A 12191-nucleotide genomic window follows, 5' to 3' on the forward strand; every position below is an offset into this window, starting at 1 on the left:
CCCATTCCGCCCTGCTAGACGTTTTGATCTGAGCCCATCCCAAAGATCCACCACCTTAGGAGGACTGCTATGGTATCTATTCTAAAGGTGAGGAATCTATGGGTAGAAGTATCTATTATAAGAACAACTTACTTTTCTTTAGTAACCTTCTTTTTAGTGGATACTCCACCTAACCACAGATTGCAGATGAGAGAATGTGGCATAACAGCCTGAGCTGCCGACTTCGGAGCAGGGGAAAGCAGGTTCGAGTCTCCGCGACGGCTCAACATCCTGTGATTCTGGGCAGATCATTTAATCTCCTTGTGCCTAATATTCAGCAGCTTGAGTCCCTCCCGGGTGATTTGCTGTGCTTTACAAATCCTGGATTTATTTACTGCCCGCTGCCTTCCCACCTCCCTGTTCTGTGGTATGGTCTCTGTATTTCCAGCTAAAAAAGTCCCATTCTAGAGATGTGTACAGTGCTTCCTCTGACTACAACTGAGATTGTCTGCAGACATGGACAGAGTTAAGAAAGAAACTGATGCCAGCTCTCAGGGGTGGAGTAAAAATCCACTCCGATCCATTACTTCAAGGTCAGAATGAAGTCAACATGGAACCGCAGGATGCCACCTACTGGAGTGTAGGAGTCTGAGTCCAGTCTGGTGCCTGGAGGTTGCTCGAAAGGTGAGGAATCTGCCTTTAGATAGAGGATTCCTGTGAGAAGGTAGCCTCTTTCTAGCCTTGTTACCCCCACTTTTGGCCTGTTTGTGAGTGTATGTCAGGGTGTTTGTCACTGTTTTCACTGTCTCACTGGGATCCTGATAGCCAGGCCTCAGTGCTCATAGTGAAAACACTATGGTTTCAGTATGTTTGTTATGTGTCACTGGGATCCTGCTGGTCAGGACCCCAGTGCTCATAGGTTTGTGGCCTATATGTATGTGTCACTGGGACCCTGTCACACAGGGCCCCAGTGCTCATAGGTGTGCATGCATATGTTCCCTGTGTGGTGCCTAACTGTCTCACTGAGGCTCTGCTAACCAGAACCTCAGTGGTTATGCTCTCTCATTTCTTTCCAAATTGTCACTGACAGGCTAGTGACCATTTTTTTCAATTTACATTGGCTTACTGGAACACCCTTATAATTCCCTAGTATATGGTACTGAGGTACCCAGGGTATTGGGGTTCCAGGAGATCCCTATGGGCTGCAGCATTTCTTTTGCGACCCATAGGGAGCTCTGACAATTCTTACACAGGCCTGCCACTGCAGCCTGAGTGAAATAACGTCCACGTTATTTCACAGCCATTTTACACTGCACTTAAGTAACTTATAAGTCACCTATATGTCTAACCTTTACCTGGTAAAGGTTAGGTGCAAAGTTACTTAGTGTGAGGGCACCCTGGCACTAGCCAAGGTGCCCCCACATTGTTCAGAGCCAATTCACTGAACTTTGTGAGTGCGGGGACACCATTACACACGTGCACTACATATAGGTCACTACCTATATGTAGCTTCACCATGGTAACTCCGAATATGGCCCTGTAACATGTCTATGATCATGGAATTACCCCCTCTATGCCATCCTGGCATTGTTGGTACAATTCCATGATCCCAGTGGTCTGTAGCACAGACCCTGGTACTGCCAGACTGCCCTTCCTGGGGTTTCACTGCAGCTGCTGCTGCTGCCAGCCCCTCAGACAGGCAGCTGCCCTCCTGGGGTCCAGCCAGGCCTGGCCCAGGATGGCAGAACAAAGAACTTCCTCTGAGAGAGGGTGTGACACCCTCTCCCTTTGGAAAATGGTGTGAAGGCAGGGGAGGAGTAGCCTCCCCCAGCCTCTGGAAATGCTTTGTTGGGCACAGATGTGCCCAATTCTGCATAAGCCAGTCTACACCGGTTCAGGGACCCCTTAGCCCCTGCTCTGGCGCGAAACTGGACAAAGGAAAGGGGAGTGACCACTCCCCTGACCTGCACCTCCCCTGGGAGGTGTCCAGAGCTCCTCCAGTGTGCTCCAGACCTCTGCCATCTTGGAAACAGAGGTGCTGCTGGCACACTGGACTGCTCTGAGTGGCCAGTGCCACCAGGTGACGTCAGAGACTCCTGCTGATAGGCTCCTTCAGGTGTTAGTAGCCTTTCCTCTCTCCTAGGTAGCCAAACCCTCTTTTCTGGCTATTTAGGGTCTCTGTCTCTGGGGAAACTTTAGATAACGAATGCATGAGCTCAGCCGAGTTCCTCTGCATCTCCCTCTTCACCTTCTGATAAGGAATCGACCGCTGACCGCGCTGGAAGCCTGCAAACCTGCAACATAGTAGCAAAGACGACTACTGCAACTCTGTAACGCTGATCCTGCCGCCTTCTCGACTGTTTTCCTGCTTGTGCTTGCTGTGGGGGTAGTCTGCCTCCTCTCTGCACCAGAAGCTCCGAAGAAATCTCCCGTGGGTCGACGGAATCTTCCCCCTGCAACCGCAGGCACCAAAAAGCTGCATTACCGGTCCCTTGGGTCTCCTCTCAGCACGACGAGCGAGGTCCCTCGAATCCAGCGACACCGTCCAAGTGACCCCCACAGTCCAGTGACTCTTCAGCCCAAGTTTGGTGGAGGTAAGTCCTTGCCTCACCTCGCTGGGCTGCATTGCTGGGAACCGCGACTTTGCAAGCTACTCCGGCCCCTGTGCACTTCCGGCGGAAATCCTTCGTGCACAGCCAAGCCTGGGTCCACGGCACTCTAACCTGCATTGCACGACTTTCTAAGTTGGTCTCCGGCGACGTGGGACTCCTTTGTGCAACTTCGGCGAGCACCGTTTCACGCATCCTCGTAGTGCCTGTTTCTGGCACTTCTCCGGGTGCTACCTGCTTTAGTGAGGGCTCTCTGTCTTGCTCGACGTCCCCTCTCTCTGCAGGTCCAATTTGCGACCTCCTGGTCCCTCCTGGGCCCCAGCAGCGTCCAAAAACGCCAAACGCACGATTTGCGTGTAGCAAGGCTTGTGGGCGTCCATCCGGCGGGAAAACACTTCTGCATGACTCTCCAAGGCGTGGGGGATCCATCCTCCAAAGGGGAAGTCTCTAGCCCTTGTCGTTCCTGCAGTATTCACAGTTCTTCAGCCTAGTAAGAGCTTCTTTGCACCAACCGCTGGCATTTCTTGGGCATCTGCCCATCTCCGAGTTGCTTGTGACTTTTGGACTTGGTCCCCTTGTTCCACAGGTACCCTCAGTCAGGAATCCATCGTTGTTGCATTGCTGATTTGTGTTTTCCTTGCATTTTCCCTCTAACACAACTATTTTGTCCTTAGGGGAACTTTAGTGCACTTTGCACTCACTTTTCAGGGTCTTGGGGAGGGTTATTTTTCTAACTCTCACTATTTTCTAATAGTCCCAGCGACCCTCTACAAGGTCACATAGGTTTGGGGTCCATTCGTGGTTCGCATTCCACTTTTGGAGTATATGGTTTGTGTTGCCCCTATCCCTATGTTTCCCCATTGCATCCTATTGTAACTATACATTGTTTGCACTGTTTTCTAAGACTATACTGCATATTTTTGCTATTGTGTATATATATCTTGTGTATATTTCCTATCCTCTCACTGAGGGTACACTCTAAGATACTTTGGCATATTGTCATAAAAATAAAGTACCTTTATTTTTAGTATAACTGTGTATTGTGTTTTCTTATGATATTGTGCATATGACACTAGGTGGTACTGTAGTAGCTTCACACGTCTCCTAGTTCAGCCTAAGCTGCTCTGCTAAGCTACCATTATCTATCAGCCTAAGCTGCTAGACACCCTATACACTAATAAGGGATAACTGGGCCTGGTGCAAGGTGCAAGTACCCCTTGGTACTCACTACAAGCCAGTCCAGCCTCCTACATTGGTTGTGCAGTGGTGGGATAAGTGCTTGAGACTACTTACCACTCTTGTCATTGTACTTTTCATAAGAGAAAAATATACAAAACAAGGTCAGTGTATATACACATAGCCAAAAAGTTTTGCATTTCCTCTTTTCACTCTTTTCTAAGTGCTGAAAAGTACTTCTAAACTTTCAAAAAGTTCTTAAAAGTTTAAAAAGTTTTTTTCTGTCTTTCCAAAAAGTTCTGAAAACTTTTTTCTCTTTGTCTATCACTTTAACTCTCTCTAAAAATGTCTGGCACAGGCCAAAATGTTGAACTGTCCAAACTTGCATATGATCACCTTAGCTGGAAAGGAGCAAGGAGTCTCTGCATAGAGAGAGGTTTGAGTGTAGGGAAGAATCCTTCCTTAGAACTGTTAATTAATATGCTTAGAGTACAGGTTAAGGCCATAAGTGCCCAATCTGGTGAAAAAGTAGCTAATGGTTCTCAATCTGATCCAGGGACTCCCCCAGGAAAAGGTTCAGGAAAGAAACTTCTCAGCCTGCCCATTACTAGACAGTCTAGCATAGTTGGTACAGAGGTTGAATCACACCATACTGATGGTGTGCTCTCACATTATACTGGTAGCCAAGCTGTTAGGGTGCCCTCTGTAAGGGACAGGTCTCCTTCTGTTCATTCCCATCATACCTCTGTATCTAGAAATGTCCCTCCCACCCACCCTGATGACAGATTGTTAGAAAGGGAGCTCAATAGATTGAGAGTGGAACAAACCAGACTGAAGCTCAAGAAGCAACAGCTGGATTTGGATAGACAGTCTTTAGAAATAGAGAGGGAAAGACAGAAGTTGGGTTTAGAAACCCATGGTGGCAGCAGCAGTATTCCCCATAGTCATCCTGCAAAAGAGCATGATTCCAGGAATCTGCACAAGATAGTTCCCCCTTATAAGGAGGGGGATGACATTAACAAGTGGTTTGCTGCACTTGAGAGGGCCTGTGCTGTACAGGATGTCCCTCAAAAGCAGTGGGCTGCTATCCTATGGCTATCATTTAGTGGAAAAGGTAGGGATAGGCTCCTTACAGTGAAAGAAAATGATGCCAATAATTTCCAAGTTCTTAAGAATGCACTCCTGGATGGTTATGGCTTAACCACTGAACAATACAGGATAAAGTTCAGAGAGACCAAAAAGGAGTCTTCACAAGACTGGGTTGATTTCATTGACCATTCAGTGAAGGCCTTGGAGGGGTGGTTACATGGCAGTAAAGTTACTGATTATGAAAGCCTGTATAACACAATCCTGAGAGAGCATATACTTAATAATTGTGTGTCTGATTTGTTGCACCAGTACCTGGTAGACTCTGATCTGACCTCTCCCCAAGAATTGGGAAAGAAGGCAGACAAATGGGTCAGAACAAGGGTGAACAGAAAAGTTCATACATGGGGTGACAAAGATGGCAATAAGAAGAAAGATGGTGAAAAATCTCAAGATAAGCATGGGGATAAGGGTAAAACCAAAGATCCCACTTCAAATCTTAAACACTCTTCAGATGGTGGGGATAAAACAAATTCTTCCTATTCTTCCCAACCTGCACACATTAAAAAGCCTTGGTGCTTTGTGTGTAAAAACAGAGGCCATAGGCCAGGGGATAAGTCCTGTCCAGGTAAACCCCCTGAGCCTACCACCACTAATACATCAAGCTCTAGTGCCCCTAGCAGTAGTGGTACTAGTGGTGGGACTGCTGGCAACAGTCAAGCAAAGGGTGTAGTTGGGTTCACTTATGGGTCCATAGTGGAAACTGATGTCATCAGTCCCAAGACAGTTTCTGTCACACCTAGTGGCATTGGCCTTGCCACACTGGCTGCTTGTCCCCTTACAATGGATAAGTACAGGCAGACAGTTTCAATAAATGGTGTTGAGGCCTTCGCCTACAGGGACACAGGTGCCAGTTTCACTTTGGTGACTGACAACCTAGTGCACCCTGATCAACACATCATTGGACAACAGTATAAGATTATTGATGTCCATAACTCCACTAAGTTTCTTCCCTTAGCTATAATTCAGTTTAGTTGGGGTGGAGTTACTGGACCTAAGCAGGTGGTGGTATCACCTAGCTTACCTGTAGACTGTCTCTTAGGTAATGACCTAGAGGCCTCAGGTTGGGCTGATGTAGAGTTTTATGCCCATGCAGCCATGCTGGGCATCCCTGAGGAATTGTTCCCTCTCATTTCAAGTGAAATGAAAAAGCAAAGGAGAGAAGGCCTGAAAACTCAGGATCCCTCTCCATCAACAGGTAAAAAGGGTATCACAGTATCCCCTAACCACCCTACCATTCAGGATACCATTCCTGTGGTGGGAGAAACCTCTCCTGGGGTGGCACCTGTTCCAAGGGAATCATCAGCTGGCAAAGCTGGACTCCCTGAGGTGGAAGTACCTCTCTGTGGGATAACTAACATTGGTGAGAAAAAGAGCACCATTTTAGTTAACATGGAGCATCCCTCCAACCCTCCCAGAGAAACTTTAGTGCAGAAACTCTGCACTGCCTCACAACACTTAGGACAGCATCCCTGCCCTAGTGTGGAGCTGATAGGACAGCATCCCTGCCCTGCTCCAACCCAAGAGAAACAGCATCCTTGTTCTCTCTTCCAGCCATATGGACAAAGTTCTTGCCCAGCTATGGCTTTTCTGAGACAGCATCCCTGTCTGGCATTTCCATCACTACAAATAGGTTCAGTGGACAATTCCCACTGCTCTAAACTAAAACTTACTGATAGAAACTCTAAAAATACATCTTCACATTGTTGCTTAGCTAAAAAACTTCAAACAGGGTGGTTTACATCCCCACAGGGAAGTAACCATATAGTGGATGATAAAGGGAGTAACCAGTCTATTGCAGAGCTACTCTCTACTTATCACCACTTAGACAATAAAGTCTCAACTGGCCAAGGTTAGCCTTATTGTCATTCGTTTGGGGGGGGTTGTGTGAGAAGGTAGCCTCTTTCTAGCCTTGTTACCCCCACTTTTGGCCTGTTTGTGAGTGTATGTCAGGGTGTTTGTCACTGTTTTCACTGTCTCACTGGGAACCTGATAGCCAGGCCTCAGTGCTCATAGTGAAAACACTATGGTTTCAGTATGTTTGTTATGTGTCACTGGGATCCTGCTGGTCAGGACCCCAGTGCTCATAGGTTTGTGGCCTATATGTATGTGTCACTGGGACCCTGTCACACAGGGCCCCAGTGCTCATAGGTGTGCATGCATATGTTCCCTGTGTGGTGCCTAACTGTCTCACTGAGGCTCTGCTAACCAGAACCTCAGTGGTTATGCTCTCTCATTTCTTTCCAAATTGTCACTGACAGGCTAGTGACCATTTTTTCCAATTTACATTGGCTTACTGGAACACCCTTATAATTCCCTAGTATATGGTACTGAGGTACCCAGGGTATTGGGGTTCCAGGAGATCCCTATGGGCTGCAGCATTTCTTTTGCCACCCATAGGGAGCTCTGACAATTCTTACACAGGCCTGCCACTGCAGCCTGAGTGAAATAACGTCCACGTTATTTCACAGCCATTTTACACTGCACTTAAGTAACTTATAAGTCACCTATATGTCTAACCTTTACCTGGTAAAGGTTAGGTGCAAAGTTACTTAGTGTGAGGGCACCCTGGCACTAGCCAAGGTGCCCCCACATTGTTCAGAGCCAATTCACTGAACTTTGTGAGTGCGGGGACACCATTACACGCGTGCACTACATATAGGTCACTACCTATATGTAGCTTCACCATGGTAACTCCGAATATGGCCCTGTAACATGTCTATGATCATGGAATTACCCCCTCTATGCCATCCTGGCATTGTTGGTACAATTCCATGATCCCAGTGGTCTGTAGCACAGACCCTGGTACTGCCAGACTGCCCTTCCTGGGGTTTCACTGCAGCTGCTGCTGCTGCCAGCCCCTCAGACAGGCAGCTGCCCTCCTGGGGTCCAGCCAGGCCTGGCCCAGGATGGCAGAACAAAGAACTTCCTCTGAGAGAGGGTGTGACACCCTCTCCCTTTGGAAAATGGTGTGAAGGCAGGGGAGGAGTAGCCTCCCCCAGCCTCTGGAAATGCTTTGTTGGGCACAGATGTGCCCAATTCTGCATAAGCCAGTCTACACCGGTTCAGGGACCCCTTAGCCCCTGCTCTGGCGCGAAACTGGACAAAGGAAAGGGGAGTGACCACTCCCCTGACCTGCACCTCCCCTGGGAGGTGTCCAGAGCTCCTCCAGTGTGCTCCAGACCTCTGCCATCTTGGAAACAGAGGTGCTGCTGGCACACTGGACTGCTCTGAGTGGCCAGTGCCACCAGGTGACGTCAGAGACTCCTGCTGATAGGCTCCTTCAGGTGTTAGTAGCCTTTCCTCTCTCCTAGGTAGCCAAACCCTCTTTTCTGGCTATTTAGGGTCTCTGTCTCTGGGGAAACTTTAGATAACGAATGCATGAGCTCAGCCGAGTTCCTCTGCATCTCCCTCTTCACCTTCTGATAAGGAATCGACCGCTGACCGCGCTGGAAGCCTGCAAACCTGCAACATAGTAGCAAAGACGACTTCTGCAACTCTGTAACGCTGATCCTGCCGCCTTCTCGACTGTTTTCCTGCTTGTGCTTGCTGTGGGGGTAGTCTGCCTCCTCTCTGCACCAGAAGCTCCGAAGAAATCTCCCGTGGGTCGACGGAATCTTCCCCCTGCAACCGCAGTCACCAAAAAGCTGCATTACCGGTCCCTTGGGTCTCCTCTCAGCACGACGAGCGAGGTCCCTCGAATCCAGCGACACCGTCCAAGTGACCCCCACAGTCCAGTGACTCTTCAGCCCAAGTTTGGTGGAGGTAAGTCCTTGCCTCACCTCGCTGGGCTGCATTGCTGGGAACCGCGACTTTGCAAGCTACTCCGGCCCCTGTGCACTTCCGGCGGAAATCCTTTGTGCACAGCCAAGCCTGGGTCCACGGCACTCTAACCTGCATTGCACGACTTTCTAAGTTGGTCTCCGGCGACGTGGGACTCCTTTGTGCAACTTCGGCGAGCACCGTTTCACGCATCCTCGTAGTGCCTGTTTCTGGCACTTCTCCGGGTGCTACCTGCTTCAGTGAGGGCTCTTTGTCTTGCTCGACGTCCCCTCTCTCTGCAGGTCCAATTTGTGACCTCCTGGTCCCTCCTGGGCCCCAGCAGCGTCCAAAAACGCCAAATGCACAATTTGCGTGTAGCAAGGCTTGTGGGCGTCCATCCGGCGGGAAAACACTTCTGCACGACTCTCCAAGGCGTGGGGGATCCATCCTCCAAAGGGGAAGTCTCTAGCCCTTGTCGTTCCTGCAGTATTCACAGTTCTTCAGCCTAGTAAGAGCTTCTTTGCACCAACCGCTGGCATTTCTTGGGCATCTGCCCATCTCCGAGTTGCTTGTGACTTTTGGACTTGGTCCCCTTGTTCCACAGGTACCCTCAGTCAGGAATCCATCGTTGTTGCATTGCTGATTTGTGTTTTCCTTGCATTTTCCCTCTAACACGACTATTTTGTCCTTAGGGGAACTTTAGTGCACTTTGCACTCACTTTTCAGGGTCTTGGGGAGGGTTATTTTTCTAACTCTCACTATTTTCTAATAGTCCCAGCGACCCTCTACAAGGTCACATAGGTTTGGGGTCCATTCGTGGTTCGCATTCCACTTTTGGAGTATATGGTTTGTGTTGCCCCTATCCCTATGTTTCCCCATTGCATCCTATTGTAACTATACATTGTTTGCACTGTTTTCTAAGACTATACTGCATATTTTTGCTATTGTGTATATATATCTTGTGTATATTTCCTATCCTCTCACTGAGGGTACACTCTAAGATACTTTGGCATATTGTCATAAAAATAAAGTACCTTTATTTTTAGTATAACTGTGTATTGTGTTTTCTTATGATATTGTGCATATGACACTAGGTGGTACTGTAGTAGCTTCACACGTCTCCTAGTTCAGCCTAAGCTGCTCTGCTAAGCTACCATTATCTATCAGCCTAAGCTGCTAGACACCCTATACACTAATAAGGGATAACTGGGCCTGGTGCAAGGTGCAAGTACCCCTTGGTACTCACTACAAGCCAGTCCAGCCTCCTACAATTCCCCAGAAACAGTGTTACAGACAGTAGGTATCTTGCTAACTTTCATGCCTTCTTCTCAGGGTTTCTCAGCTTTGGAAGTATAGAAGGGGTTTCTTTGGTTTCTGTCTCATAGCTTCTATCTGTCTGGGAAGAAGAGTTTCTGAAAGGTGGCTTATGTCAGTTGAATATTAAGCATTTCTTTATTAAGCTGCTTCCTTTCCTTCTCTTCTTCCAACCTCACTGCTATTTCTCTGGCTGAGTTTTCGGTCTGCAAGATCGGTGTAACCTGTCTGCATCCATCCATGCACTCATTCTCCATCCATCCATGTGCCAACTAATTATCCATATAGAGATTCGCCAATTCATCCTTCCGTGCAGCCACCCAACCGGCCATCGTTGACTCATTCTCATGTTCACCAATCCAAGCAACCACAAGCACAAACTCGATCACGTACACAAACTTTCCAATGTTTGTTTAAAAATAGATGTACATCATGTACTTTATTTTAAGCAGTTGGTGGGTAGGTGCTCTATCTATTTTGAGCAGGTTAGAAATTGCAGTGAGCTATTAACATCTGCTCTTCTGTTGTTTTACTAGATTATAAAAGTTGAACATTAAATGGGTCCTACCTGACCCTCATTTCAGTCCTGTTTTAAGAAAGAATAAAAACTCGACAAAGAAGACAATAATTGCTAGGCAGCGGGCTTTATACGCAATTCTGCATCTTGACAAAGATTGTGGAAACCTTACCTATGTGAAGAAACACAATATTCAAGCATTCCTGGCTTTAAACTCAGTTGCTCAGAAACTAATTAGGTCTCTCCCATGCCTACCTAGTATACCTACCAGGTGCAGCTCGCAGCAAGGTAAAGGGGCGGTGTGCCGCGCAGGGGAGGGTGAGGGAATTAAAATGAAATTAGAAAAAAATTAAAAAACGTACCTCGTTTGCTGCACGCTGCTCCTCTGTCCCTTATCGACTGCAGGCACAGGCCCCCAGCCTGCCCTGTGGCCGTGCATCAGGATTGGCTGGCAGCACCCCGACTGGGCACACCCAGGCAGACTGGAAGCCTGTGCAGGCTCTCTCCAGCCCACCAACCATGCCTGGGACTGGCAGCCAAGCACACATGCGCTTTGAGGGGGAGTGCTGGCAGGTGTGGGGGGGGGAGGTGACCCTCTGCCCTCATAGAGGAGCCACCTCTGATACCTTCCTATCATGCCTACCTACCAAACCTCCTGTAGTCAACCAACTTTAAATTACCTGGCATAACTGCTCTACCATAACATTCGTTCCTACTGTATCTACCTTTCATGCTTAATCATACCTACCAGACCCAGAAAACCTACCTACCATACCTACCAGTCATAACTAATCTACCATGTCCACCTACTGCACTTAATCTACCTTACCTAACCAAAGGTACTTAACATACCCAGCCTTCCACACCTTCCATACCAAACCTAACCTACCATGCCTAACCTTTCATGCCATGTTCTAACCTAACCTTTCAAACCTACATACCATATCTACTGACCTTTACCATCACTTTTGAAACCTACATACCATGTCTACTTACCTACGGTAACTTGCCTACCTACAATACAGAACATCTTATACTTAGCATAATGTACCCATCGTTAGTACTTACGTATCACTTAGCCTATCAACCATGCTAGATTTAACCTACCCAGCATACCTAAGCCTCCATACATGCCACATGTAAACCACCATCTGACCCTACATCTACCTCTGCAGTGACTATGGGCCTGATTCAGATATTGGTGGACGAGTTACCCTGTCACAACGGTTACGGATATCCTGTCCGTTGAAATCCCTTTATACTCGATGGGATTTAGATTTCGGCAGACAAGATATCCATCACTGTTGTGACTGAGTAACTTGTCCGCCAAGATCTAAATCTGGCCTTATATCTCACACTTGTCATGAGGTGGAGGCTTTGTGAAAAAGGGGCAAGTTAATCCTATGGGATCTCTAACTTGGTCTTCAGGTAGTGCAGCCTACATCAGAAACCACAAGTATCTAACTGGAGCGGCCTGCAGTAACGACGTAAGGTACTACAACCTGCATTAGTTAAATGTAGCTTGTCGCTTTTGAAGTGCATAAAAATGTGGATACCATTGCTTTTTTTAAAATAAATAGTAAGATCTATTGGTTTTGTCATTGCTGGTTTTGTTAAGCCACTCACTTTGCTTTCAGTAATAAAAATGGAAAGAACATCTAGTGTTATAATGTCTGGCTGGTGGCAGC

The 12191-nt window shown here is 47.7% G+C and overlaps 1 protein-coding gene across 2 annotated transcripts in view; it reads left to right on the plus strand.

Moving 5' to 3' along the window:
- The window catches only part of CELSR3 (cadherin EGF LAG seven-pass G-type receptor 3), a 631136-nt gene that overhangs the window by 334318 nt on the left and 284627 nt on the right, over positions 1-12191 (plus strand). The window lies entirely within an intron of this gene.

Source organism: Pleurodeles waltl, chromosome 9 (assembly GCF_031143425.1).
Source record: "Pleurodeles waltl isolate 20211129_DDA chromosome 9, aPleWal1.hap1.20221129, whole genome shotgun sequence".
NCBI lineage: Eukaryota > Metazoa > Chordata > Amphibia > Caudata > Salamandridae > Pleurodeles > Pleurodeles waltl.